This window comes from Pteropus vampyrus, unplaced genomic scaffold (genome assembly GCF_000151845.1).
Source record: "Pteropus vampyrus isolate Shadow unplaced genomic scaffold, Pvam_2.0 Scaffold660, whole genome shotgun sequence".
Classification (NCBI taxonomy): Eukaryota; Metazoa; Chordata; class Mammalia; order Chiroptera; family Pteropodidae; genus Pteropus; species Pteropus vampyrus.
This window is the reverse complement of record NW_011889441.1, coordinates 237,717-264,877: the sequence shown is the minus strand read 5'-3', so window position 1 is coordinate 264,877 and position 27,161 is coordinate 237,717. Positions and strand designations below refer to the sequence as shown.

At 35.9% G+C, this 27,161-nt stretch overlaps 1 protein-coding gene across 2 annotated transcripts in view; it reads right to left on the bottom strand.

Moving 5' to 3' along the window:
- Positions 1–27,161, bottom strand: part of SHROOM4 (shroom family member 4) — a 228,839-nt gene that overhangs the window by 169,296 nt on the left and 32,382 nt on the right. Inside the window, exon 2 of one of the 2 annotated variants that reach the window (XM_023525978.1) lies at positions 24,548–24,619. The exons of the other annotated variant lie outside the window; for it this stretch is intronic. The gene's annotated coding sequence lies outside the window, so the exon portion shown is untranslated. The remainder of the gene's footprint in view (positions 1–24,547; positions 24,620–27,161) is intronic. 2 annotated transcript variants of the gene reach the window in all.

The window sequence follows — 27,161 nt, the reverse complement described above, 5'->3', positions numbered from 1 at the left end:
GGTTATGAGAAGGAGTATCTAAAGTGCACAGTGCCTAGCACAGAGTTGATACTTCGGAAGTGTTAGTTCTCTTCTTCCCATTGTCCTTCCAACCAAGTTGAGTGGTATCTCATGGAAAGAGTGAAAGCCATTCTTGGTGGGATTAGGACTAAAAGCAACTGCCTCTTAGTAGGGGGTTCAAATTGACTAGCTTCCCAACTCTGCATTCATTAATACTACACTAGTAACTTAAAACTGGTTGTGGTGGGAGTATATGCACTATGGAAATCACAAGTATCACACATATAGGTTTTATCTCTTTAATTTTCTCTGGAGAGCCAGTTTACCAGCACACAACTAGATTAAAACCCAAGAGACGAGGACAACTGAGGGACAAAGAGAAAGCAACTATATATTTGTCATTTTGAAAGAGAGACCTTTCTATAGGTTGGGCAAAAACTGCCATGAAATATAGCTATTCAGTACTTATACACAGAATATTTTATGGGACATGTTAAAATTTTTTATTGTTCCCAAATATAATGATCAGCAACATAAGCCACCACAAATATCATCACAAGGTCAAGTACACAGCAGGTGCTCAGTAAACGTCTATCAAATGCATAAACCCAAGAGAAATTATTTGTCACTTTTCATCAAAGAAATAGAACCAGCAGTTTGAGAAAAAATACTCATGATGTGGAAATGAAATAAACCTCAGGAGAAAATGACTTTAGGGGAGAGGTAAGAGCACAAGCCAGAATGCTGGGGAGAAAGAAGTTCTGGAGCGGTAAAAAGGATCAAGGCAATTGAAAAGGTAGAGCACAGAATCCAAATAAAAGAGATCCATGGCAGGGTATAGAACAGGTACATGAGGAAATTAACAAATGGAACACAGTCCTGAAAAGGTAACAGAAATATAAATTTGAGAGTTATACTTTATCTGAGAATGGATTTTATAATTTAACTTGTATGGTGATCTTATTCTTTATGAAATCATAACATTTTCTTAAACCACTGCGTTTTCAACAGCTTTGTTGATGTGTAATTTACATATGATAAAATTTACCCATTTAAAATGTACAATTCAGGGAGAGATAGATAAAGGTAATGATGGTCAACTATATGGTGATGGAAGGAAATTTAACTTTGCATGGTGAATACACAATGCAATATACCTATGATGTATTATTGAATTGTACATTTGAAACCTATATAATTTTATTAACCAATGTCACCCCAATAAATTTAAGTCTAAAAAAATTTAAATAAAAAATGTATAATTTAACAAATTTTAACATATTTACAGAGTTGTGCAAGTATCACTCCAATCTAATTTTAGAACATGTCCATTATCCTAAAAAAAAAAACCTTGTGCCCAAACGGTCAGTCCCCATGCCCACATCTAGCCCCAGGTAACCACCAATCACTTTATCTCTATAGATTTGCTTTTTAAAAAACATTTCATATAAATGATTCATATAACATGTGTCCTTATGTGTCTGGCTTCTTTCACTGAGTATAAAGTGTTGGAGGTTCATTCATATGATGGCATGTAACAGTGCCCCATTTCTTTTCATTGCTGAATAAGAGTTCATTGTATGGATATGCTACTTTTTATTTATCCATTTATCATTTGATGGACATTTGGGGTGTATCTTTTGGGCTTGTGTAAATAATGATTTATAAACATTCATTTTGAAGTTTTGGTATGGACATACATTTTCATTTCTCTTGGGTAAATAGGTATTTAGGAGTGGAATTGCTGAGTTATACGGTAGTTCTATGTTTAATATTTTGTGGAACTGACAGACAATTTTCCAAAGAACTGCACCATTTTGGATTCCCAACAGCAATGTATGAGAGAGTTCCAATTTTTCCACATCCTCATCAACACTTGTTATTGTTCGTCTTTTTTATAAATATAGCCATTATAGTGAGTGGAAAATGTTACAACATTGTGGTTTAGATTTTCATTTCCCTAATGACTAATGATGTTGAGTATCTATTCATGTGCTTATTGGCCATTTGTATATATTCTTTGGGAAAATATTCAAATTCTTAATCTGTTTTTTTAATGGGTAATTTGTCTTTTTAGTATCGAGTTGTGAAAGATCTTTATATATTCTGAGTCCAAATACTTTATAAGATATATTATTTATAGGTATATTCTCCCAGATTTTGAAGTGACATTTTACTTTCATGATGGTATCTTTTAAAGAGAAAATTGTAAAATTTTGATTAAGTTCAGTTTATCATTTTTTTTTCCTTTATCACTTGTGCTTTTGGTGTTATGTCTAAAAAGCTTTGTGTAACCCAAGATCGTAAAGATTAACTCCTATGTTTTCTGCAACGAGTTTTAGAGCTTAAGCTCTTATACTTAGGCCTTTTATACATTTTGAGTTAATTCTTTGTGTATGGTGTGAGGTTCAGAACCAAATTTATTGTTTGCATGTAGATATCCAATTGGCTATATACCATTTGGCTAAATACCAATTTTAGTCAATCCTATTGACTAAATCCTATTGGCTAAACACCATTTCTTTCCCTCTGACTTTCTTGGTAAGTCTGTCAAAAGTCAATTGATCATAAATGTAAGGAGTTATTTCTGGGATCTCAACTGATCTCCATTTATTTATGTTTATCTTTATGCCAATATCACACTGACTTGACTACTATAGATTTGTAGTAAGTTTTGAAATGGGCAAGCATACATACATCCTCCAAGTTTGATCTTTTTCAAGGTTGTTTTGGATATTCTGGGTCCCTTGTATTACACTGTGAATTTTAGGATCAGCATGTCATTTTCTAAAAAAAAATGTCATCTGGGATTTTGATAGGAATTATGTTGAATCTGTAGACCCGCTTGGGAAGGACTGCCATCTTAACAATATTGTCTTCTAATTCATAAACATGGGATGTCTTTCTATTTATTTAAGTCTTATTTCGTTGCTTTCACTAATGCTTTGTAGTTTTCAGTGTACAAATTTTATACTTTGTCGACTGTATTCCTAATTATTTTATTTTTGATACTATTGTGAATAGAATATTTTTCAAATTTCATTTTCAGATTGTTCATGTTAGTGTAGAGGTATACAATTGCCTTTTAATGTTGATGTATTCTACAAACATGATAAACTAGCTTATTAATTCTATTAGTGTTTTAGTAGATTCCTTAAAGTTTTCTATAAGGTCAAGTCATCTACAAATAAAGGCAGATTTATCTTTTCTTGACTAGTTGCCCTGGCTAGAAGCTCCAGTACAATGTTGAATAAAACTGGTGAGAAGAGACATCCTCGTCTTGTTCCCATCTTAAGAAGAAAGCATTCAGTCTCTCTCTATTAAATATGATGTTACTTGTAGGTTTTCATAGATGCTCTTTATCAGCTTGAGGTGTTCTTTTCTCTTTCCAATTTGTTGAGAGTTTTTATCATGAATGAGTTAGATTTTGTCAAATACTTTTTCTGCATCTATTGAGTTAACCATGTCCCTTTTGTACTTTATTCTACTAATGTAATGTTTACATTGATTGATTTTTGGATGTTAATTCAGCCTTGCATTCCTAGGATAAATCCCACTTGGTCATAATGTATAATCTTTTTTATGAGCTGTTGGATTCAGTTTGCAAATATTTTGTTCTGGATTTTTACATCTATATTCATAAGGGATATTATTCTCTAGTTTTCTTCTGATATCTTTGGCTTTGGTATCAAGGCAATATTGTAGAGTGCATTGGAATTTGTTCCCTACTCTACTTTCTGGAAAAGTTTGTGAAGGATTGATATTAACTCTTGTTTAAATATTTGATAGAATTCACCAGTGAAGCTGTCTGACTGCGGGCTTTTCTTTGTGAGACGATTTTAAAATACTAATCCAATCTCTTTATTTGATATAAATCTATTGAGACTTATATGGTGTTATTTGATTTCTTCTTGAGCCATTTGGCAATTTTTACTTTTCCAACAATTTGTCCATTTTGTCTAAATTATCTAATTTGTTGGCATACATCTGCTCATAGTTTTCCCTTTATTCATTTTCCTGTAAATACAGTAGTGACATTTCCTCATCATTCTCGATATCAGTAATTTCAGTCTTCTTTTTTCTTTGTCAGTAACTTTAAAGGTTTGCCCATTGTAATGGGCTGAATTGTGTCCAACCACAATACATATGTTGAAGCCCTAAGTACCAGTATCTTAGAATGTTACTGAATTTGGAGATACGGCCTTTAAAGAGGTAATTTAGTTAAAATGATATCATTATGATGGATCCTAATCCAATCTGACTGGTGTCCTTATAAGAATAGAAAATTTGAACACACAGAGACATCAAGGCACATACATGGGCACAAAGGAAAAGACCATGTGAGGACACAGCAATTAAGAGGTTGTCTGAAAACAAAGAGAGGTCTGAGGAGAAACCGAGCTTGTTGACACCATGATCATTGACTTCTAGTCTTCAGAACCATGAGATAATACATTTCTGTTGATTTTGCCACCTAATCTGTGGTATTTTGTTACGGCAGCCCTAGCAACGTAACACATTATTTTCTTTATCTTTTCAAAAAACCAATTATTGGTTTTGTTGATTTTCTATGTTGGTTTTCTATTTCACTTATTTCCACTCTAATCTTTACTCTTTCTTTCGTTATGCTTGCTTTGCATTTAATTTGTGCTTAACTTTCTAGTTTCTAAAGGCGGAAAGTTAGGTTATTGAGTTTAGATTTTTCTTTTTAATATCACCATTTATAGCTCTAATCTTCCTTCTAAGTACAGTTTTATCTACATCCCATAAGTTTTGATATGCTGTGCTTTCATTTTCACTCATTTTGAAGTCTTTTTAATTTTTCCTATGATTTACTCTTTGATCCATTGGTTATTTAGGAATGCGTTATTTAATCAAAACATATTTTTGAATTTCTCAAATTTTCATCTGTTGATTTCTAATTTAATTTCATTGTGGTACATAAATGCACTTTGTATGATTTCTATTTTTTAAAAAAAAATGTTGAGAATTGATTTATAGCCTAGTATATAATCTATTCTGGAGAATGTTCCATATACACTTAAGAATGTATATTCCGCTCTTGGGTGGAGTGGTCTGCAAATGTCTGTTAGGTCTAGTTGGTTTATCTAGTTATTCAAGTCCTCTATTTCCTTGTGGATTTTCTAATTATTTTATACATTACTGAAAGTGAGATATTGAAGCCCCTAACTACTGTTGTTGAGTTGTCTATTTCTCCCTTCAATTGTTAGTTTTTGCTTCATGTATTTTGGGGCCCTGCTGTTAAGTGCATATATGCCTCTTGCAGTTATATCTTTCTGATGAATTGACACTTTTAACAGTATAAAATATCTATTTTTATCTCTAATAACATTTTTGTCTTAATATCTATTTTGTCTGATATTAGTATAGCTATTCCTGCTCTCTTCTGGTTGCAATTTGCATTATATGTATTTTTCCATCATTTTACTATAAACATATTTGTATTTTTGAATTGAAGATATATATCTTTTAGACAGCATACAGTTAATCTCAGCTTTTTAATCCAGTGTGTGAGAATCTATACCCTTATATTTAATTTTTTATTAAGTTTATTGGAATACATTGGTTAATACAATTATATAATTTTCAGGTGTATATTATCATTTGACATCTGTATATTCTATTGAGTGTTTACCACCCAAAGTTTAGTTTTCTTCAGCTACCATATATTTCATCCCCTTTGCCAACTTCACCTTCCTACTACCTCCCTATATTTGATTCCCTTTACACCGTCTACCCCCTCTTTCCTCCCCCACCCCACTACTAACCAATACTCTATAGTCCTCTGGTAACTGCTAGTCTATAGTCCATGTCCATGAGTCTCTGTTTGTTTTTCCTGTTCATTTGTTGCTTTTAGGTTTGTATCCCACATATAAGTGATACCATGTGATTTTCTACTTTTTCTGTCTGGCTTATTTCGCTTAGTATGATTATCTTGAGGTCCATCCACGTTGTCGTAAATGGCAGTATTTCATCTCTTCTTATGACTGAGTAATATTCCATTGTATATATGTACCACAGCTTCTTTAGACAATCCTCTATTGTAAGACACTGGTTGCTTCCATGTCCTGGCCACTGTGAATAATGCTGCTATGAACATCAATGTGCAACTATCTTTTCGGATATGGGTTTTCAAGTCTTTGGGGTAAATACTCAGTAGAGGGATTGCTGGATCATATGGTAGATCAATTCTTAGTTTTTTAAGGAACCTCTATAGTGTTTTCCATAGTGGCTGTACCAATTTGCAGTTCCACCAGCAGTGTATGAGGGTTCCTTTTTCTCCACATCCTCTCCAACATTTGCTATTACTTGTCCTGATGATAACAGCTATTCTAACATGTGTGACATGGTATCTCATTGTGGTTTTGATTTGCATTTCTCTCATAGCTAGCGATGATTAGCATCTTTTCAAATATTTGTTGGCCATTCGTATGTCCTCTAGGGAGAAGTGTCCATTCAGGTCCTTTGCCTGTTCTTTGACTGGATCATTTGCGTTTTTTTGTTGTTATTGAGTTGTATAAGTTCTTTATATATTTTGGATATTAGGCCCTTATCGGAGGCATTGCTTGCAAATATATTCTCGCATTTGGATGGTTGTCTCTTTACCTTCTTGATGATTTCTTTTGCTGAGTAGAAGCTTTTTAGTTTGATGTAGTCCCATTCATTTTTCTTTGCTTTTATTTCCCTTGCCTTTGAGGTCAAATTCATAAAATCTTTAAGTCCAAGGTCCTTGAGTTTAGTTCCTATGTTTTCCTCTATGCACTTTATTGTTTCAGGTCTTATATTCAGGTCCTTAATAAATTTCGAATTAATCTTGCTGTGTGGTGATAGATAGCAGTCTAGTTTCATGCTTTTGCAGGTAGCTTTCCAGTTTTCCCAGCACTATTTATTGAAGAGACTTTCCTTTCTCTACTATATGTTTCTGCCTTTTTTGTCAAAAATTGTATGCCCTTGTAAACCTGGGTTTATTTCTGGACTCTTGATTCTGTTCTACTGGTCTGTATGTCTGTTTTTCTTCCAATATCATGCCATTTTGATTATTGTCGCTTTGTAGCATAATGTGAACTCGGACAGAGTAATGCCTCCAGCCTCATTCTTTTTTCTCAGTTCAGGGTCTTTTGTGCTTCTATACAAATCTGATGGATTTTTGTTCTATTTCTTTAAAAAAATGCTGGGATTTTGATGGGGATAGCATTAAATCTGTATAATGCTTTAGGTAATATGGTTATTTTAACTATGTTGATTCTTCAAATCCAAGAACACGGAATATCTTTCCATTTCTTTGTATCTTCAATTTTTTTTAACAGGGTCTTATAGTTTTTATTATATAGGTCCTTCGCATGTTTCATTAAATTTATTCCTAGGTATTTTATTCTTTTTGTTGCTATTGTGAAAGAAATTATTTTCCTACTTCTTTTTCTGACACTTCATTGTTAGAGTATAGGAACGCTATTCAGTTTTGAACATTGATTTTGTATCCAGAGACTTTACTGTATTTGCTTATTGTTTCTAGTAGTGTTCTTGTGGAGTATTCAGGTTTTGGGTTTTTTTGTTTGTTGGTTTGTTTGTTTGTTTGTTTTTATACAGAATCATGTCATCATCTGCAAATAGTGACAGTTTGACTTCTTCATTTCTTATTTGGATGCCTTTTATATCCTTCTCTTGCCTGATTGCACTTGCTAGGACCTCCAATTTTATATTGAATGGCAGTGGCGATAGTGGACAGCCTTGCCTTGTTCCTGATCTTAGACAAAAGGTGTTTAGTTTTTCACCATTAAGTATAATGTCGGCTGAGAGTTTCTCATATATGCCGTTTATTATGTTAAGGCACTTTCCTTCTATACCAATTTTGTTAAGTGTTTTGATCATAAATGGGTGCTGTATCTTGTCGAAGGTTTTTTCTGCATCTATTGATATGATCATATGATTCTTAGTTTTAAATTTATTTATGTGGTTTATCATATTAATCCATTCGCATTTGTTGAACCATCCCTGTGCCCCTGGGAGGAAGCCCACTTGATCATGGTGTACAATCTTTTTAATATGTTGCTGTATTTGGTTCACTGGTATTTTATTTAGGAATTTTTGCTTCTGTGTTCATGAGAGATATCAGTCTACAGTTTTCTTGTGTTATCTTTACATGGTTTTGTTATCAGGATAATATTGTTCTCATAAAATGAGTTGGGAAATATTGCCTCCTCTTTGATATTTTGGAAGAGTTTAAGGAGAATCAATATTAAATCTTCTTTGAACATGTGGTAGAATTCACTGGTGAAGCCATCTGGTCTTGGGCTTTTACTTTTTGGGAGGTTTTTGATGATTGTTTCAATTTCCATGCTGCTGATTGGTCTATTTAAATTTTCCAGTTCTTCTTAATTAAGTCTAGGAAGGTTGTATTTTTCTAAGTACTGGTCCATTTCTCCTAGGTTATTAAATTTAAATTTGATGTTATATACTTTTTCATAGTATTTTTGTATGATCCTTTGCATTTCTGTGGTATCTGTCATAATTTCCTCCTTTTCATCCCTGATTTTGTTTATTTATGTCCTTTTTCTTTTTTCTTTAGTGAGTCTAGCCAGGGGTTTGTTAATTTTATTAACCTTCTCAAAGAGCCAGCTCTTTGTCACATTTACATTTACTTTTTCTATTGTTTTTGTTGTTGTTGTTGTTTTCAATTTCATTTATTTCTACTCTAATTTTGATTATTTCCTTCCTTCTGCTGACTTTAGTCTTCATTTGTTCTTCCTTTTCTAGTTTTTTAAGATGAAGCGTTAGGTTGTTTATTTGGGCTCATTCTTGTGTTTTGAGACAGGCCTGTAATAATATGAACTTTCCTCTTATGATCGCTTTTGTCATATCTCAAAAGTTTGGTATGTTGTACTGTCATTATCATTCGTTTCTATGTATTTCTCGATCTCTCTTTTTATTTCTTCTCTGACCCAGTCATTCTTCAGTAGCATGTTGTTTAATTTCCCTATATTTATGGTTCTTCCTGCTTTCTTTTTACAGGTGATCTCCAGCCTCAAAGCATTATTATCAGAGAATATTGTTGCTATGATTTCAACCCTCTTATGTTTGTTGAGGCTATCTCTGTGTCCCAGTATATGGTCAATCCTTGAGAATGTTCCATGTGCACTAGAGAAGAATGTATAAGCAGCAGTTTGGGGATGAAAGGCTCTGTAAATGTCAATTATGTCCAGTTGGTCTAATGTGTCATTTAAGGATGTGATTTCCTTATTGATTTTCTGTTTGGATATCTGTCCATTTCCGATAGTCGGGTATTTAAGTTCCCTACTAAGAAAGTGTTTTGGTCTGTTTCTTCTTTTCATCCTGTTAGTAACTGCTTTACACATTTCGGGGTTCTCTGATTGGAAGCTTAGATATTAATAAGTGTTATGTCTTCTTGGTATATGATTACCTTTATCATTATGAAGTATCTGTCAGTATCCTTCTTTACTTTTTTTTATTTTGAAGTCTATTTTGTCCGCTATTAGTACTGCTACTTCCACTTTTCTCTGAATGCCATTTGCTTGAAATATCATTTTCTACCCTTTCACTTTGAGTCTATATTTGTCTTTGGAACTGAAATGTATCTCCTGGAGACAGCATATGTACCTTTTTATTGGTGAATTCAGTCCATTTACATGTAGGGTGATTATTGAAATATGAGTTTTTCCTATAACCATTTTATGTTTTGCTTTCTGGTAGCTCTGGTGTTTCCATTGCTTCCTTGTCCTTGTGTATCTATTTTATTTTATTTTGGTTGGGTTTTGTGGTTTTTCTCTCTGGTCCTTTTTGTTTTATGTCATGTACTTCAGTTCTGAGTCTTTGGCTTGTGGTTACCAATACAAATATGTAGAGGTTAATTATTTATAAATAGTAGTCCATTTTCTTCTGTGTGTGCCTTATCTCCATTCCTCTTTGTGAATTTGGATATTTGAATCTTCCCATTTTCTGTTATTGTTATCTCAGTTTGTCCCTATGTATGTTGAACGTTCATTACTATGTTGCTATAGCAAATTTGTTCTTATCGTTTAAGCTGATAATGCCTTGTTCTTATAAGGGTTGTAATTCTCTGTTAGTATCTGTCTGCTAGTCACCTTTCTTACTGTTATGTATTTTTTGTCATTGTTTTAGGTGAGCTGACTCTTTTCAGTATTTCCTGTAATGCAGGCCTCATAGTGGAGAATTCTCTCAATTTTTTTTTTTTTTAATGTCTGGAAAATTCTTTATTTTTACTTCATATCTAAAAGAGTGTTTTGCTGGATACATTATTCATGGCTGGTGGTTCCTTTCATTTTATCTATCTATCTATCTATCTATCTATCTATCTATCTATCTATTTATTTATTTTAATTCCTTTCATTTAATAGTTTGAATATTTGATTCCACTTTTTCTCGCTTGTAAAGTTTGTGCTTAGAGGTCTGAAAATAAACTAATGGGATTTTCTTTATAGGTTATGGTCTTCTTTTCCTTGGCTACACTGAAAATTCTTTCTTTGTCATTGGTTTTTGATAATTTTAATACAATGTGTCTTGGTGAAGGCCTTTTTGGGTTGAGATAATTGGGTATTCTGTTGACTTCTTGAATTCCAAGCTCCAGCTCATTCCTTAGATTTGGGAAATTTTCTTGTCTGAAAATGCTTTCTATTCCCTGCTTTTTTCCTCACCTTCGATAATGCCCATTATTCTTATGTTTCCTCTCCTGATGGTATCAGCTAGTTTTGCATTTCTGTCTCATTATTTTTCATTCTTCGGTTTCTCTCTTCTTCCTTCTGATTTATTTCTAGATTTCTATCTTTGACATCATTGATCCTTTCCTTCATTTGGTCGATTCCATTTCTCAAGTTTGCTATTTCATTTTTCAACTCTTGCAGTGTGTTCTTCATCTCCAGAAGTTGTATTTGGTTCTTTTTGAGGATTTAAATCTCCTTGCTAAATAACTCATTCTGGTCATCTCATTATTTTTTCAATTCCTTAAATTGTTGATATTAATTGTTTTGGATCTCATTGAGTTTTTTTTCAGAAGAACCATCCTGAATTCTCTGTCATTTAAGTCCCATATTTCTATGTCTATAAGCTTATTTTCTGGAGATTTTTCCCTTCCTTTCTGAGCTGCCTTGTCACTTTGGTTGTTCATGGTGTTTAATGGACGATTTATCCTCCCGGGCACTAATGGAAGTGTATTCTGTTTCTTTTCCAGAAAGAAGATTTATTATATGAAGGTCTCTCTTAACCTGTTGCAAAGAAGGTGTTTTTCTTTTGGCTTCCAGTAGGTGGCATCTAAGCCTCTTGGATTCCCACTTTATATCAAGCCTTAGTAATCCTTTATTTTTTTTCTTATAAATATTCAATCACACTCGCTACCCTCAGTCTCAGTCCCTGTCAGTGTTAGTGATAGTTTCGGTAGCATTTGCTCAGATTCCCCTGCAGTTCCACGGTGTTCAGTCTTGGAGGATATGGGGGAAGGGACCTTCTCTGTTGAGGGATGTGGGCTGCAGCTCAGCCTCGCACTTTGCAACCACTGCTGGTAATAATCAACTCTTGTTTCTCTGCCGCCCCGCTTCGCTGCCATCCCCACTTCTCTGCTTTCTGCCCTGATGCCTGGGCACTACCACATGCTACATGGAACTTACAGCTCTCCCAAGCAGGGTCGTTCAGGGACCTATCGCCCCTTTCTCCTTCCCCTCCTTCTGCAGGGAGCTCCCACTGTGAAAAGCAGCTTCTTTGTTTCTCCCAGTCTATCGCCAGACTCCTGGGGTTCTGATCGGTGGTAGCTTTTATGTGCATATCCCAAGCTCAGATACCTGGCGTTCAGGTTGGGTGGTTTTTGTTGAGTTTTAGATGTTCCGCTTATTGTTTCAAGGGGGGAGTTCTGGGGATTTCTCTCACTCTGCCAAACTGTGGCAGACATATATCTTTACAAATAAGTATTTTCAAATGTTGGGGGTAGATATCCAGAAGAGGGATTTCTGGGTCATATGATAATTTGATTCTTAATTTTTTGAGGAAACTCCATGCTGTTTGCATTAGTGGCTGTACCAATTCATATTTCTACCAGCAGTGTATGAGGGTTCCTTTTTCCCCACAACCTCTCCAACACTTATTATTTGTCCTGTTGATGATAGCCATTCTAACAATTGTGAGGTGGTATCTCATCGTGGTTTTGATTTGCCCTTCCCTAATAGCAAGTGAAGTTGAGTATCTTTTCATATATCTGTTGGTTGTTTATATTTCTTCTTGGGAGAAGTCAGGTCCTCTCCTCATTTTTTAATTGGATTGTTTTTTGTTGTTGAGTTGTAGGAGGTTCCTTATATTTTTTAGATATTAACCTTTTATCAGAGATGTTGTTTGCAAATATCTTCTCAAATTCCATTGATTACCTCTTTGTTTTGTTGATGTTTTCTTTTGTTGTGCAGAAGCTATTTAGTTTGATATAGTCTCATTTATTTATTACTTCCTTTGCCTATGTGGTCAAATTAATAAAATCCTAAGGTCCGTAATTTTAGTACCTATGTTTTCTTCTATGTATTTTATTTTTTCATGCCTTATATTTAGGTTTTTGATCTATTTTGAGTTAATTTTTGTGTACAGTGAGAGATAGCAGTCTAGTTTCATTCTTTTGTATGTGTCCTTCCAATTTTCCTAGCTCCATTTATTGAAGAGGCTTTCTTTTCTCCATTGTATGTTTTCGGCTCCTTTATTGAAAATAAATTCTGTTATATTTGTCTTTATGCCTGTTTTTCTGCCAACACCACATGCTGTTTTGATTATTGCTGCTTTGTAGTATAAATTTGAAGTTAGGGAGTGTGATGCTTCTAGCCTTATTCTTTTTTCTCAGGATGGCTTTCACTATTCAGGGTCTTTGATGATTCTATACAAATCTGATGATTTTTCTCTATTTCTTTAAAAAGAAAATTGAACATTTTAGATAATACATTGTAGCAACTCTAGATTCTGGTAAATCTTACCATCACCATCATCACCATTGGCCTTGTTGTCTGGTTGCTTGCCTGGATTGTTTGTGAAGTCTAATTTCTCTGCATTGTGCAAATCTGATGTTACTGCTCAGTTTTCTCTCCTTCTATTTTTTTTAAACTACCTCAGAATTGCTCCTGGGTCAGCATAATTTAATGTTTAGCTAGTGTTTGGTCAAAAGTTGTGCTTATGCTCCTTGAGTTAGTAAGGCTTCAGAACTTGATGATGGATCTCTGTGCAGTTTAGGAAATGCCTTTAAGTCAGCTCCATGTTCAAGGAGTGACTACTAGCTCTCAAGTGGCCACTCTGGTTGCTTTTGAGTGAGTTCAATGTAGCATATGTGCACAGCCTTCCTGACTCTCAAGGATAAGTGTGATCTTAAGAGGGCTCTTTTTAGCCCCCCCCCGCACCTCTCTCTCTCTCTCTCTCTCCAGTTCTGTTGCACTTCTAGCTGGTCCACAATTTCATTTGTTACTCCTAGTTTCATGAACTATTAGCCTCCTACTAGTTGCTCAATATAAATATCTCTATTGTTTATGACAACAGCTTAAAGAATTAGTTCCTCCATGCCCTGTGCCAAATAAAGTGAGCCCCCTCCATAGAGCAGCTGAGCTGCTGATACTCCAATCTTGCCTAACCCCCTGAGCAGAATTTCTGTAATACTTCATGGGAGTGAGGATGTGGTGGTGGCCAGATTCTCCCTGAGTGATACCTCCATCCTACAAGCACGGGCTGAAAGGTGAGGATGGTAGCCCCCATCTTCTTTAAATGCCCCTCCTAGTATGGAGCCTCCACCCTACAAGCAGTACCTAGGGCAGGCTGGTATCCTGTAGTTTTCTAAACTTGCCTCTCCTGGAATAGAACCTCTGCCTTATACATGGAAACTGGGGTAGGGGGACAGTCTTCTTTTCCATGCCAGCCCACAATCGAACTTCCACAACAAGAAGCTGAGACTGTGGGAAGAGAGGTGCAGGTAGCCTTCCCTCCCCACCCCTGGGGTGAAATCACAGCCCTGTGATTGGGGGCTAGGGGTAAATGTACTTGGCTATACCTGTGCAGAGTAAAGCATCTATAATATGGAGCTGAGTAGCAGAGAGGTCTTAACCAGACTCCCATTGTTCTTATTGAGACTTGATAGAGTTCCTCGAATAAATGCTTCTCAATATATCAAATCTCCTAGGTCAATTTCCAGATATTTTAAATGGTTATTTTTGATAATTTTCATCATTAAGTGGTTGTTTCATTGGGAAGATTCTGTCAAAGGCTTTGTCCAGCCTTTCTGGAAGTCCTGTTTCCAAAACACTAATTTTTAAGCTTCTGATTAAGCTTTTCTTGGCCTCTGGGAAAAATTATTTCAAATTTGCAGATGGTTTGGATCCAGTTACCAATGATTTAATTTCTACACTGTTGTCTTCATGCTCACAATAAGAAAGAAAACACTCCACAAACTTAATAGGTCATTATGAGCAGCCACATTCAGGTTAATTTTGTGTCTCATGCATACTGGCCACTCATTTTTCCAGAAGAACGTGCGTATGAACTGTTTTCCCATAATAAAATCTTCACAATACCTGAACTTTATTCCTTCAAATACCAGACACTTCATTTTAGCCATTTTGATATACTCACTCTAAAATGTCTCCTATATAACGCCAGCAAAACACAGGTGATCTTAACTACTTTAAACAGAAGCTGAAGGATTGCTTTAAAAAAAAGAACCAGCTGCAATATATAAAAGATATCACAAACCTTGTCAATTATAGAGAGGTGTCAGACATATTGTAAAGGGTAGACTTCATACTGCCAAGGAGCCCAAATATCAAAATGGTGCATACCTTTACCTCACTCACATTTCAGAGAACAGTCCAGCAAACATATCACAGATTCCAAATGAAATGGACTGGACTAGAAATCTACTCTAAACATGACACTGTCATATCCCTAAACCATCTCCATGCCAATACAAAGAATCAATGCCTCCTCTTGACATTTAAGGTACACCCAAGACTGACCTTAATCTAAATTTCCAGTCTCAATCTCTACTGTTCCCCAACTTGTAACTTTCTGCAACCACATCTGCTTCCCTTTCTGCTACCTCCTCCTGGTATGTTTCCTTTATTAGCACCCTGTCTTGCTAGTCTGAGAGCTCCTTAAGGTCAGGGATTATATCTTGTTCATCTCTATCCATAGCACCCAGCACAAGGGCTGGCAGAATATTCAGTATGTGTTGTTTGAATGAATGAAATCCTGCCATCTGAACCATCCTTAAATGTCACCTCCACCTTGAGGTCTTTCCATGTCTCAGGTGGAATTTCTTACTCCTCTAAATTCCCACAGTTTCTTGCTCCTAACCTCTCTAATGATTCTTATCATAATCTTCCTTGCATATTGTTATCATTATTTAAATATCTATCTTATTACTGCCACTGCCACTCTCCCTCTCTTCAGAGAAAGACAGAGAGTGAGAGACAGACACAGACACAGGATCACACACTTGGAGAGCATGGACTTTGCCTCATTTTAAAAAACTTTCTTGTGGTACTTAGCACAATGTTTAGCACATAGGAGGAGTTCAAGAAATATTTGCCAAATTGAATTGCTAAAACATTTGGCTATCAGTATGGAGCTTTTACTTTAGATCCATACCTCATACCATACACTTCAATAAATTCCAGATGGGTCCCAGAATTAAACACAAAAAAGAGAAAAATACCCCAGGGGAATGGGGAAGAGAGAATCACATATTTGTCCCAGCTGTGGAGGAGTGGTAAATTTCTGAATATTGAAAAATGAAAGAAACATTAGAGACAGGATGGATAGATTTGCATATATAAATGTGAGAAAGAACACTTTTGCATAGTGAAATATAATGAAGTACACATAAAAATGAAAGCAACAAAATTGGAAAAATATGTGACAAATATAAATGATAAAGTTGGACCATCCAAAATATAAGGAATGGATAAAAATATAGAAGGTCAATAGATTTTTCTTGGTAAGTGCTCAAATAAAAATGGATAAAGAAACAGATGGCAAATTATAACATTAAGAAATGTAAAGCCTTGTTAAATAAATAAAAATTAAAACAAATGGATAATATACTTACATACCTATTACACTAGCAAAAATATTTAAAATAACATTCAGTGTTGCAAGGCTGTGAGAAAATAGGTATGCTTACACAGTTTAATCTTTTGGGAGTACAATCTGGCAACATGTAACAATGGCTATAAAACAGCTCATACCTTTTGACCTGGTTATTAGGCTTTTGGTAAGATACCAGAAAGTAATAACTCTAAACAGAAGAAATGTAATTCATTCACTGCATCACTTTATATGAGTGAAAATTTTAAAATAACTTAATTTCCCAATAATAATAGAATGGCTAAGCAAAATCTGATATATCAATACTACAGAATACCGCAATATTATATTTTTGAGTGGACGGTTATCTGCCTTCCATGTTGCCAGGTCTTTCCTTTTGTGATCACTCCATCCCAGTTGTCTAGTATACAACTGTCACTGTGCCTATTTCTAGGATAAATTTCCTCCTGAAATCCATGCAACCTACTTCCCCCAATTCTAATTTACTGCTTGTATTCTGCTATAACTGAGAGAATGACAGGCTTCCTTTAAATTAAAGATCAGTAGGTCTCTCTGAAGTCAAGACTTGAGGTACTCTTCCCCTATTCCATAGGCTTGTGTCAGCTGTTTCAAAGCCTTTAAAAAATTATTACTGGGGTCAAGGCTCTATTCTGAGCTTCAGGATAAGTGAAGCATTACTGAAAATGGTTCTGCCTTTATTATAGGCCCTTAGTAAAACTATTTGCATATCATGAACAGTATGTTTTTGAACAAAACTCCTCTAGTTTATATTAGAAATATTTTCATATGGAAACACCTCTGATCAGGGAAGATAACCTTAAACTCTATAAATTATAAATCTTGAGAATACATACGGCCAAGTTATAATTAAATAGAAGCTTGGGAACAAGTAATAGCAAATTCATTTATTAAAGTTATGCTCATATGCCTATTACCAACTAAAACACATTTCTTTAAACTTAGGTTTATTCGGTTTATTACAGCTCACTACTGCTTTGAATAGATAACACGCTTGAATTTCACAAATATGTGAAAATCTTTCTCATCAAGGGCCTACTCTCGAACTTATTTTTTTGGCTTTTATTTATTTATTTTTAAAGTTTTTATTAAAATATAGCTAGCATACAATACCCATAACTTAGAGAAAACTGACATTTTGTTTCAAACTTATTTTTTAAACAAAACGTTAGTTTTCTGTAAGTTATAGATTTTACTTCAGACCTTACATGATTAACCTTCAGATCTGAAATCACTGCAGGGTCCAAATACAGACACTAACACATATTAGAGAAAAAGTCAGTAAACCCGTTAAGGGTAAATCAAAATAAATAGAAATAAGAACATTTGGGGTGGGAGAGGTGATTGCTGACAGTGTTAAAAGAGAATAATACCTTCATTTTGAACAGCACAACCAACGAAACAAAAACACTCATAAGAAATTTAAGCTGTGAAAATTTGGCTGTGATGACAAGAAGATTTAAAAAAAAATGTAAAGAATTTCCCACTTTGAGTCTGTTCCCTGGATGGAGCCAGGAATATTAATTCTGCTTGTGTGAGGTTGAAAATAATCCTACTAGTTCTGAAAGGAATCCCTGAATGGGAGCCATTCTCTGATTTTGGTCATTCTACAAATTGCTTTATTTCCTATAAGTAAAAACAGTATTAGTGAATCTATAAATTTTATTCTCTACCTATAAACATAAGCTCCTTAGTGCTTTGGTCAGCAACGAATACTGTGTACTCTTAATTCAATTTTAATGGGTCTGAAGATTCCCATATGTTGAGCATCTGAAATAAAAATGCAATGCAGGTTGATAGGCAGGAAAGGAAAGAATAGCTTGCAGAATCACAGAATCAAAAGCTAATTTCAGAATCCAAATCTGCTGATGTCTGGTACCAATACTCTGGTACACATTTATATAAATTAGGTTGTCAGGTTGATAGATTTCTCATTACTAAAGTTGGGTTTCTTGAACTCTTAGGACACTGAAAGAGAATATATGGACAACAATCATACCAACACAAGGCCAAGAGGGTGAGACCTGCAGGAGATAATGGCTGAACCATTTCCTGAGCATATCAGAAGGGAATGATTTCAATTATTGTCACATAATGGGCCAGATGCTCTGTCTTGCCCTAGCCTCAACTATGCTCCCCCTTCCAAAATAAAGAGGAAGTAAGGAAAGAAGAAACTGGAGGGAGTGGGGCAAGCAGAGAGAGATGGAGGGAGAAAGGGAGAAGCATCACAATTAAGTTAAAGAAAGGATTAATAACTGTAAGAAATAAAGGTAACTTTTGTATAAAATAAAAATATAAAAGGTCAGTGTTCAGGAAATGTTAACATACTAGCTCAGTTACTTTTAGTTCATAATTTTGAGTCATTAGGCTTAGTAGAGAATAGTACTATAGCTTTGTTGCTTGCACTTTTATGAGGCATATCTGTGCTGATGGCAGCTAGCAGACTGGCAATGCTACAAACTGGCATGCCCTCAGATCATAAACTAATTATGGCACAATCATTCACTTGTTCTGGCCATTCTACCAATTACTTCATGAGTGGGGAGGGTGGGAACCTTGTCTAAGGCCAGCTCTGGAAACAAGACCTCCTGGCTCAAGCCTTCCTTTCTGAGGAGTTATGTGAGACTCCACAGGGCCATCGACAGTCTCAGTAAGCCTAGCAGTATATCTTTTTGCCTTAATAATCCATGTACTTTGTATTAAGTATCTGTGTTATACAAGACTCAGAGAGGGAATGCCAAAACAAGGAAGAATGTACCTTCAAAGGGCTTAGAGTCTAGAGGGGTTGGGAAACATAAAAACCATTCGAAACCTTCACATGTCTTAAGCCAATGTACACATCTCAAACCCCACATTTTCCTGAATGGAAGAGGCCTTCTGATTCTAGACACTGCATTAGTCCTCTGAGTCTACCCTTCATACTATAGGAAAAAAAAAAAGATTTTTTCTTCTAGTCATTGTAATCTTCCATCTTTTCCCCAACAATGGGAGATAAGCTTCCCTGTTGTCCAGACTTATAATTCAATTAAGAGCTCACCAAAGCCTGCTTTTTCAAGAGAAGGGCCAACCCCTTCCTTCCAGTGCAATACCTCTCCTGCCCTCAGGCCTGCCTCCACAGCGCCACCTACAATCAAGGTTTCTAATGAGGTATACACAGATGAGATGTATTCCTTACCCCCATACACACAGATTTACAAATAGCCTCAGGAAGCCAAGCATACATACCCAGAAATGCATGTGAACACATGAAAATGTATGTATACGTTTGTTTACAGAGTCAGAAGAGAAAGTAAACATTGGGGACAGGTGGTAAAAGTTTACAGCTCAGTGAGCTGGAGACCTATGTAGAAAGGATGAATGAGTCCAAAATACCCATAAGGTGCTACTTTTCAAGACAGCAGCACACACATATCCAGCAGTGACATCGGATTTGCTAGGATTGGAGAGAATGGATTTGTAGAGAGAACTCAAAACAGTTTGAGGATCAATAGGTTCCATAAGTATGCTAGTAATTTAATAGTAATATAGTCAAGATCCCAGAATAAATCATTTCCATGCTCATTACTGCTTATGGCAAACATCACCCAATTCAGACTTAGAGGTTCAAAGAGCCCAAGCTCTCTGACAGGCATCGCTGAAAACATTCCTGCAAGGAGTACCCTTTATAAGGTGGAGTCTGGCCAAGGACACAGGCATCTGCTCCCCTCCATGGTCACATATTCTCCTGCTGCCTTCTACCCTCATACAGGCCCCCACAGTCTGTTTGCATTCCCACACCTGGCCCCACCTTCTAGCAGGGGCCAAGAGCATCATTCCTGGATGAGTGCCCAGCCTTTGAAGTCAGAGAGAATTCAGGCTGTTAGATGAGGAGATCCAGACTCAAGACTTCTCAATACATACTTTCCCATACTCAACAATGCTTACAATAAAGTTGCACTCAAGAGGCACTCTGGCTGCTAGAAAAACAGGAAGCCAGAGGAGTGGGTTGGTGAGTTAGTCTCTCTAGGCTAGTCTGAGCTCTGTGGAATGTCAGGCTCTGAAAAGTTGAGTCCCTCTACTGAAGGTGTGACCAAGGTATCTTTAAACTGTGCATTGACTAACTGGCCTAGCCTTAAAAAATGATTTCTCCCTAAAACCCTCTCCCCTACACAAACACATATAAAGTAGCCAGGCCTTCAGGCTTGGTTCTCAAGAGTGTAGTGGAACAACTCAGGGCATAAGTAGCTTTGGAGACCTTGTACTTCTCTATTCAAGTGATTTCCTAGAATTTGCAGTTGGCAAAGAATAGGTCTGAATATCTGTCTGGAAGCAACCATATCTGAAAGCAATTGTTTCATTTCAAGAGTCTTCATCTTGGCAGTTTGGGGGAGGGAGTAGAAATGTAGATTCTTTAGAACAGGGGCCCCCAACCCCGGGGCCATGGTACTAGTCAGTGGCCTGTTAGGAACCACTTGTATTTGCAGCTGCTCCCCAGTGCTAGCATCACCACCTCAGCTCCACCTCAGATCATCAGGCATTAGATTCTCATAGGAGCACTGGTCCCTGGTAACAAAGAGGTCAGGGACCACTGATTTAAAATAAATAGTAAGCATCCACTTATGTTTACATGTCCACATAAGTTTATTTCATGGGAATCAGGGAGAAATCAAGCCTTCTCCCCTCTCCTAATCCTTAAGGTCATCAATCTGCCACACCTCTAACAATAACAATTAAATTGCAATAACTCATATTTATACAGCACTTGACAGTTTAGAAAGCTTCCTCCCATTCACTATCACATTTAATAAAGATTAATCAGTGTATACTGTAATTAATAAATGAAATAATTTTTAAAGTGTATTCCCTTTAACCTAGTAATTCTGCTTCTTTTATAAATATCTCTTAATAATTAGAAAAGTGTGTGAAGGTGTATGTACACAAATGGCCAATGTAGCACTATTTATAATAGCAAAACATTAGAAGCAAACTAAATTACAATTTTTATAGTATTCATATAGTCATAAAATGCGATACTGTGAAGCCGCTGAAATGTTTATGTAGATCTAAAAAGATTTATATAATGTATTGCTAGGTATAAAAAAAGTGGGCTACAAAATAATACATATATATAATTTCATTTTTAATGTGTATATGTAAACATAGAAAAATAAAATGTGACATATATATCCCCCTAATTATCAATGCTGGTTATCTCTAGGTGGTAGGAATGCAGGTAATTTAAATTTTCTTTAAACTTTTATGTATTTTTCTAAGTTAATATTAAAACAACAAACTATTTTTTTCAATGACATGGAAAACAATAAAGCTATATTCATTTTGAAAAGGAGAGGGGATATGGTATGTAACAACAATAGTTACTAACATTTATTGAGCAATTATTATGTACAATGGCTTTAAGCACACTTACAGTATTTTAACCCCCATAACACCAAGAGGTATGTAATATTGTATAATATTATCCCCCATCTTACAGATGAGGACAGGAGAGAGAGGCTCAGAGAGTTTAAGAGACTTCCCAAGGACACATAGCTAGAAGTGACAAAACTAGGATTTGAACTAAGATTTTCTCTTAACTCTAAATCTTATGCTCTTATTTGCTGCTCGATCACCTTCCTTCTCAAGGGCCATTTCTCCCTTGAAGTGTTCAATGTAAAGAAAGTATAAAAGCCAGCTTTTTTCTACTTTTGAGTACTTAAGCCAGAGAGATCCTATTAAGAGTAAAACTGTTTCCAGCTCAGAGCAAAGTTTCAAGGAATATGCAGAACCATCAAAGCCTGATGCCAAAATTCTAGTAAAAGCAGCAACAGCCTAAACTGAAGCAGAAATCTCACAAAGGCAAGCAGAGTCCTTGTTTGATTCAAATCTCTGCTTCCTCCATCCATCTATTCCTTCACTGAGTAGCTATCATTTGCCAGGTACTGTGGGGGTACAAAGATGAATAAGGCAGACTCCAGCCTTCAGAATCACTTGAAAACAAACTCCAGGTTGAAATGTAACCAATGGACAAGGAGCTACAGCAGGAAACTTGGAAAGACAGGAAGCAGGTGGCCAAATCCTTTTTTTTGCTACACTTTAAAAGACTAGTATGTATATAGATCCAACTACTCAAATCCAGCAAATATTATTGAGAAATGACTATGTACCAGACCCTGTGTTAGGTGCTGTCACATATCTTACTGGTGCTACTATTATAACTAGTACTAAGAAAAATAGCAGCTAACATTTTAGTAAGTCATTACTGATAGTGGCAGAAACTGGGCTAAGCTTTACATACAATATAAGTTTTCACAACCACAATTCTATTAATGTGGATTAATGTGGCAGTTTAATGTGAAAACAAAATGTACCAAATCCAACAACAAAAGCCTCTAGAATTCTCTACAGACTATTCCTATTCACCACTAGGAATTTGATGGTCATCCTATAGGTATAATGGTTTGAATACCCAGATACCTGCATAGACACTTTCCATGTGTTCCCTTTTTTTTTTTTTTTTTTCATTTGGTTTGACACAACACAGATCTATTATTTCTCCATTTCTTTAGGACAAGAGTCCAGGCTACAGCTTAGCTGGCTTGTTTGCAAGTCTGTAATTAAGGTATTGGTCAGGGCTGGGTTCACATTTAAGGCTCAAGTGGGGAAGGACCCGCTTCCAAGCTCACATGACTATTGACAGGAGTCAGCTCCTTGTAGGCTATTGGATGCTTGCTGGTTGTCAGCTAGAGGCTGCTTTCATGTGCTTGCCACGTGGCCTTCTTCATTGCTAACTCATATTTATAGCAGCTTGCTACTCCAGAGCCAGTAAGGGAGAGAGGATCCCGTTCCTTTCTTTAGTCTACCTCAGAGTTTCACAAACTTAAAGAATTACTGTATAGGGTTCTATACATAGATACAGTACTCTACTGCAATACAAGAGATTTTTCGGGAGGAATTTCCAATAATTCATGATTTTGTCTTATGTGCTAATTTTAGTACATGACAAATGGTATATGAGATAATAATGATAATATGAATAGCATTTGCCCAATAAATGATAGATTTTGCCTTAAAATACTAACTTTCACAATAACCATATTAGGGAAGTACCCTTGACTCTATTTTACAAGTGAGAAAACAGGGTTCAGAAAGGGTCAGCCCTCACTGCTTCAGTGTGACAAAGTCCAAATTTAATTCCAGGTCGGACTGACACCAAAGCTCCTTATGCAGCTTCATAAATAAGTTATGTTTTAGCTAAAAACAATTACCAGGGCATGATGATCAAAATGGATCAGAAGACATGAGCATGAAGGCAAATCCAAAGAAGAGTGATGAGAAGAAAAGTGACACTATCAAAGCTAGGCTTTAGGAAAATTAACCTGATAGTGGTGACACCTGTCCCCTGAGGCAATGTTGTCTCACATTTGAGGTAGAATACAGGCAAGAAAGCCTAGTCTACAGAGCAATTCCCCTTTTCTGGTAAAGGTCTCCAAGGTGCAAAGGTATCCAATTGAAGATGATTTATCTCCTTGAATTCCCAAATTGAGGACTCACAGCCACATTCTTGGAGGTGCTACAGGAATCTAGGAACCTGGTTCCCTGCCATTGCATGTTATAAAGTTCACACTGAAGAAGATACCTCACCCTCCCTGGTGTCTCAGAGTGATGCCAGGTAGCAACAGTACTCTTGTTGAAATGTCTAAAATGTGCTATTTTCCACCTGAACCATCTGCATGTAATTTCAGAAAAGACCAGCATGGGACTGGAGAATAGAGATCCTGCAATGCAAAATTCCAAAGACTATGCACAGCTCCCTCTCCCCATCTAAGTTAAGCTTGTGGGACTATTTCTCCCTGCAAGGTCTGTTGCCCTGGGGAGTCTCTCTTATACTTTAGCCTACTTCCCGGAGTAGCCATAAAACAAAGATGACAATCCCTATCCACTAAGTATCCTACTTATATCCAAAAAGATTTGAAGTACCTTACTATAAAAACTCTTATATAACAGGATCATAAGTTTAAAAAAAGCTTTAAGGAACAGAGGAGAGATGATTTTATTTTATAAGAAGAAAATCTTTTGTTGATATATGCTTCAGTTGAAAATTCAAATTCAATCTGGGCTTCCCAGTAGCCAAGGCATAAAGGCAAACGCTATAGGTTCTAAAACCTTGAGATGATAAAAGGAAATAAGCTAACTTGTTAGGAGGCAAACTATTGGTCAGCCGTGAGTTCTACATAAACTTATACAAGGGACAATTAAAAAAAAAAAACATACAAAGGCTAATCTCTTCAACATCATTTTGGCAGAATGTAATTTTGCCATATAGTCGTTTCCTAAATTGACCCTCATATCTTAAATCACCCTCCCTATGTGAATAATCTTTTTCTTTTTCCCTCACTTGCTTCCCAGTACTCCTGCTGAGATGCCAAGGAACAAGCAGTATCAATACCTTCCTGAAGCTGCAGCTTTGGATCTGCTCCAAGCTTCTGGATACTTGATTGAGATCTCAGAAATACTGGGCCTTAAGAGCAGAGAAGAAACCAGTTTGAGCCTAGAATATTTTTAGGGCTTTGTGGTGTCAACTGCCTTAACTGGCAGCATAGATGCTTAGGAATGGCTCTGAGTAGGAGAGTCAGTGGTATCTAAGGGCTCTTTCCACTATAGCTCTTGTGCCTGATGGTTCAGAGGAACAGAAAAAGACAATAATGTAAGGGTCTTGTTTTCTTATACATTCAACCACCCTACCTTTTGATTGGAGCATTTAATTATATTTCATTTGAAGTACTCATTGATAGATATGTAGTTATTACCATGTTATTATTCATATTTTTTTCTTTTTTCTTTTTCTTCTTAAAGAAGTCCCTCTTACATTTCCTGTAATACTGGCTTGGTGATAATGAACTCCTTTAGCTTTTTCTTGTCTGGGAAGCTCTTTATCTGTCCTTTGATTCTAAATGAATGATAGCTTTGCTGGGTAGAGTAATCTTGGTTGTAGGTCCTTGCTTTTCATTATTTTGAACATTTCCTCCCAATCCCTTCAGGCCTACAAAATTTCATGAAATTGGAAACAAACAAAAGCTGGAAAAGCAATACTTATACAAGACAAAACAGACTTTAAAACAAAGGCTATAACAAGAGACAATGAAGGACCCAGTTATCCCATTTCTCAGTATTTATGTGAAGAAACCCAAAACATTACTTTGAAGGGACACATGAATTCATGTGTTCATTGCAGCATTATTTATTTATAGGAGCCAAGATATGGAGGCATCCTTGGTGTCCATCAATAGATGAATGGATAAAGTAGAGGTGGTATATATGTATGTATGTATGTATGTACGTATGTATGTATGTATGTATGTATGTATACACACACATACATACAGATACATACAAAATGAAATATTACTCAGCCATAAAAGGAATGATATCTTGCCATCTGCAATAACATGGATGGACCTAGAGAGTATTGTGCTAAGTGGAGTAATTCAGACAAAGACAACTGTCATATGTGGAAGCTATAGAACAGGATAAACTAACAAACAACAGAAAGAAGCTCATAGATACAGAGAACATTTTGATGGTTGTCAGATTGGGGGGTGGGAGGGCTAAGGAGGGAGGGGATTAAGAGATACAAATTGTTAGTTACAAAATAGTCATGGGGATGTAAAGTATAGCATGGAGAATAGAGTCAGTAGCATTGTAACACCTATGTATGGTGTCAGATGGGTACTGGATTTATCGGGTGATCACTTCATAAGTTAAATAAATATCTAATCACTGTGATGTACACCTGAAGCTAATATAGTAGTGTATGTCCAACTATAACTGAAAAAAAATAAAGTATAAAAATTTAAAAAAATCAGCACCAAGCCAGTCAGACCAGCACAGGCCCAATTTGAATTAAAGATCATACTTGGGAGAGAATTCTAGGTGTGAATATTGAGAGTAGGGCTGGGGGAGGGTTAACCAATAGACAGTCTAATTTCCAGCACTAGTGCCAGAGCAAGAACTCCAAAACTGGAAAGAACGTTTAGCATTGATAATGGGAGGCCCCCAACTCTCACCCCAACAGAGGGGGCAATTCAAAGGCAAGTAAAGAGAAGCAAATGGCAAGCTCACAAGGGAAGGTAAAAGAGAAGTTGCAGGAACAGAGTCTGGGAAGCAAAATTCTGAAGAGCTGGTATAAAGGATATTTTACTTACTTATGTTAGGAAACCAACATTTGACTTGGGTGACAAGTAAAAGAATATATTGTTAGGGGCCAAAGTCTCATCAAGGTTTGAGATATGAGACAACTCGTCCCTAGTCCAGGCTAGGAGAAGTGGAGGGTGTGGTACTGCAAAAGCCAGGTGGAAATTCCAGTGAGAAAAGGAAAATAAAATAATTTGCACTCAACTACGGACCAAATACAATCATATCAGCACTATTATTTAATTCTCCTCACACTAATCCTGCGACTTAAAAATGATTGCCATTTGACAAATGAGGAAACTGAGATACAAGGAGTTGCTTCACAGAAATTGCTCAGGAGCACTTGGCTAGGAAAGAGAATTAATTGCCAGGCTTCGAACTCAGATTTCTGTGGCTCCATAATTTGTAATCTTTTCACTCAACCCACTGCTGAATAGCACAGCTAAGGAAACAAGCCCCCAACATTGGTGGTGGCAGGAGAGGGAAGAAACAGCAACTTTCCCTTGGTAGTCTAGTGACAGAGAAAAGCTTCTTTCTTAAAGTAGAGCCAATCGAAATTGGATTTCAAAGCTTCTTTAAATTCCTAACTATTCTGTTCTTTGTAAATATAACTATAATAATAATAATGATAATAATAACTATATGTGTGTTTGTATGTATATATTGTTATATTTACAAAGAATGACAGGTAGGAATATATATACACACACATAAACATATATATTACTACTTATGTATATTTTAACCTATTATTTAAACAATATCTAATAATGTTAATAATAATATTAGGTAGTACTTATTACCTAGTAATAAACATTACTATTTGCCAGGCACAAGACTAAACACTTAGTGGCTTAGATCATTTCTTC